A 3901-nucleotide genomic window follows, 5' to 3' on the forward strand; every position below is an offset into this window, starting at 1 on the left:
ATAATTCAACATATATCCAAACATCATATTATATTAGACTATATGTAGTAAGCTAACTTTCATGTTCACATCAGCCAAGCATGAACACCATATACACCGTTCCGGATGGGGTATCAAGGGCGCTAAGAGCAAGCTTGTGAGTAGCTTGACGGATGTTAGATATCGAGAAGGGCTCATGGTTTAAATCCAATCACTTGGATCCAAGTAGAATGGGTGTGTAATGAGTCGTCAACTCACTACATATATTGAAATACATATACTGAAGTGAAATTCAAAAGATTTACCTGGGAAACAATCCGATAACGACGAACTTCGGCATCATCAGTCTCCAACATCATGGACCCATGAACATGACCATGCATAATCCCAACCTCCATTTCTTGATCCTCACCATCTCCGACCACCTTCGTAACCGCCACCCTATCTTGATACGCTGCGGACGAAGTCTCAAACAACAGTGTGGCGATGGTGGCCACCATAGCCACTAACCCGGTAAGGGGGAAATCCCACCATCCGTATCCTTCTAAACAAGGTGAAGTTAACCTCTTAAATGCCTGTGGAAGTATATGAATAAAACCAGTAGCCAGAATCACACCGGCTGCGAATGTTTTCACCACAAAGAACCCGTCTTTGTCCGGGTGTAAGGCGGGGATAATCTTGCCCGCGAAGGGTAGGGAAACGCCGATGACGCCGGCGGTGAGGATGGAAGCAATGGCGATCAGTTTGTAGTGTAAAGCTTTGTTTTTGTCGCCTGGAATTTGTTGTGGTTCACATGTGCAATCAGCAACAACATTGGTGATTACTAGGGTTGATAACAAGAATGTAGCACATACTAGCTTTTGAAGTTCCATTTGATTTTAAAATTGATTTGCAATTGTTTTATAGTGTTTTCTTGTTATATATATGGTTGCTAAAGAATTTGTCATCTATTGAGGGAGAATAATAATTTAAGTTAGCTTTTGGGGCACTAAAAATAAAAAGGAAAACCATCACACAAGGTATTATTCAACTTTTGAATTATTTTGGACGGGTATTCGGGTATGGGACTGATAAAAAACTTTCACGAGTTTAGGTTTTGACAAATATAAGGTATTAGGTTATATCTGACGTGATTACTCAAAAATCGTATGTCTGTTTACCCTAACAAAAACTAAAGAAAGTTAGCTTTTGATTTTTTTTCGTTCTTAACGTACATTTGTTTATTAATGCTTCATTTTAGTAGATTTATTATGTGTAAAAATACAGTTTTCTTTTAAGATACTTATATTTGTCGATATAGTGTATATTTTGTATTATATGAATTATTAATTATATATTTAGCAATACAAGCACCTCCTCCTCCTCCACCTCAAGTAACCCAAGGAAACCATGACAATTAAGGGCGAGCTTTTATGATGAATGCTAATCAAGCTCAAGTGTCAAACGATGTTGTGAACGGTATGTTTTTGGTGAACCATCATTTGGCTTCTATTTTATTTGATACTGGTGCCGATAGAAGTTTTATTTCTTTGAAATTTGAGTCAAAACTTGTTATGCCTCGAACCAAGCTTTCCCGACCGTTTTCTGTTGAAGTTGCCATGGAAATTCTATCACCATCACGATTGTACTCTCATTCTTGCTAATCATAAATTCTCCATCGATCTCATCCCGATGCAAATGGGAAGTTTCGATGTCATAGTAGGCATGAATTGGTTATCTTTGCATCGTGCCGAAGTCGTTTGCTTCGATAAATTCATTCGCATTCCGCTTGTTAACGGTAAAATTCTTAAAGTCTTCGGCAAAACAACTTCCAGAAGACTTAATATCATGTCGTGCTCCTAATCGCAAAAATACTTAAGCCAAAAGTATGTTCCGTTCCTAACTCTTGCGGTGGTAAAAGACAAAAAGGAAAAGAAAATCCAAGATATTTCTATTGTTCGTGATTTCCCGACGTCTTTCCCGATGATGTCTCCGGTCTTCCTCCCGTTCGTCCGATTAAATTCCGAATCGATCTTGTGCCCGACGCGATGCCCGTGGCCAAGGCTCCTTATCGTTTAGCCCCGTTGGAATGCAAGAATTATCAAACCAACTCGAAGAACTTTCCGATAAAGGTTTCATTCGTCCAAACTCTTCTCCTTGGGGCGCTCCCGTTCTTTTCGTGAAAAAGAAGGATGGTTCGTTTCGCATGTGCATCGATTATCGAGAACTTAACAAACTTACTATTAAAAATCGTTATCCTTTGCCACGAATTTATGACCTTTTTGACCAACTAAGGCGCAACTTGTTTCTCAAAAATTGATATTCGATCAGGTTATCACCAATTGCGTGTTCGCGAAGAAGACATTCCGAAAACCGCCTTTCGTACTCGATATGGACATTTCGAATTTTTGGTTATGCCCTTCGAGTTAACAAATGCACCCGCGGTATTTATGGATCTCATGAACCGTGTTTGCAAACCATTTCTTGATAAATTCGTTATTGTCTTTATTGATGACATACTCATCTTTTCCAAAACCAAATCCGAACATGAACATCACTTGCGTTCCATTCTTGAACTACTTAGAAACGAACGACTCTACGCTAAATTCTACAAATGCGAATTTTGGCTCGAGGAAGTTCAATTTTTGGGACATATCGTAAACGGCAAAGGTATTTATGTTGATCTCGCTAAAATTGAGGCCGTTAAGGATTGGAAAACTCTAACGACTCCCACGGAAATTCGATCCTTCCTCGGTTTGGCCGGATATTATCAGCGTTTTATTAGAATTTTTTCCAAAATCTCTTTGCCTCTTACCTCCCTTACTCATAAAGGGAAACCATTCGATTGGAGTTCGAAGCAAGATGAAGTCTTTCATACGCTCAAGGACATGCTTTGTAATGCTCCCGTTCTAACCCTTCCCGATGGAAACGATGATTTTGTTGTATTTTGCGATGCTCCCATCAAGGCCTTGGTTGTGTTCTCATGCAACGAGGTCAAGTCATTGCTTACGCATCAAGGCAACTTAAGGTCAACGAGAAGAACTATACGACTCATGATCTCGAACTTGGTGCAGTCATTTTCGCTCTCAAAATCTAGAGACATTACCTTTATGGTATGAAATGTGTGGTTTTTACCGATCATAAAAGCCTTCAACATAATTTTGACCAAAAAGATCTCAACATGAGACAATGACGATGGACCGAATTACTTAGTGATTATGATTGCGAGATTTGCTACCATCCCGGTAAAACGAATGTTGTCGCCGACGCCCTAAGTCGAAAGGTTAATGTTAAATCCGTTTGGCTTTTAAGCGTTGTTGTTCAAACCAATCTCCAAATCCGTATCTTTCAAGCTCAGCGTACCTCCGTTGAAGAAGGTAACATGTACGACGAAATGTCATGTGGAGCCAAACTTCAACTCGAAACCAAACCCGATGGTCTTTTGTACTTTCTCAATCGTTTGTGGGTTCCTGATCGCGATGACCTTCGTACTTGCATACTCGATGAAGCTCACAATTCGCGGTATTCTGTTCATCCCGGTGCGGATAAGATGTATTTCGATCTTCGTGCTACCTTTTGGTGGCCGGGTATGATAAAGGACGTAGCGTTGTTTGTATCTAAATGTCTTACTTGCTTACAAGTCAAAGCTGAACATCAAAGACCTTTTGGTCTACTCGAGCAACCTCTTATTTCCGTTTGGAAGTGGAAAGACATTGCTATGGACTTTATCACTAAACTACCCAACATCCAAAAAGGCAACGATAGTATTTGGGTGATTATCGATCGTTTAACTAAGTCTGCTCATTTCATTCCGATCCGCGAAAAGTATTATGTCGAGCAGCTTGCTCAAATATACGTTCGGGAAATTGTGTGCCGACACGGTTTACCATTGTCTATCATCTCCGATCGCGATGCTCGTTTTACTTCTCATTTTTGGCGATCT

The 3901-nt window shown here is 40.0% G+C and overlaps 1 pseudogene; it reads right to left on the reverse strand.

Moving 5' to 3' along the window:
- Positions 1-236: 236 nt before the first annotated feature.
- Positions 237-851, reverse strand: LOC143617706 (zinc transporter 1 pseudogene; annotated as a pseudogene).
- Positions 852-3901: the final 3050 nt, after the last annotated feature.

This window comes from Bidens hawaiensis, unplaced genomic scaffold (assembly GCF_021521415.1).
Source record: "Bidens hawaiensis isolate Kalapana, Puna unplaced genomic scaffold, B.hawaiensis_p1.1 tig00057046_1, whole genome shotgun sequence".
Classification (NCBI taxonomy): domain Eukaryota; kingdom Viridiplantae; phylum Streptophyta; class Magnoliopsida; order Asterales; family Asteraceae; genus Bidens; species Bidens hawaiensis.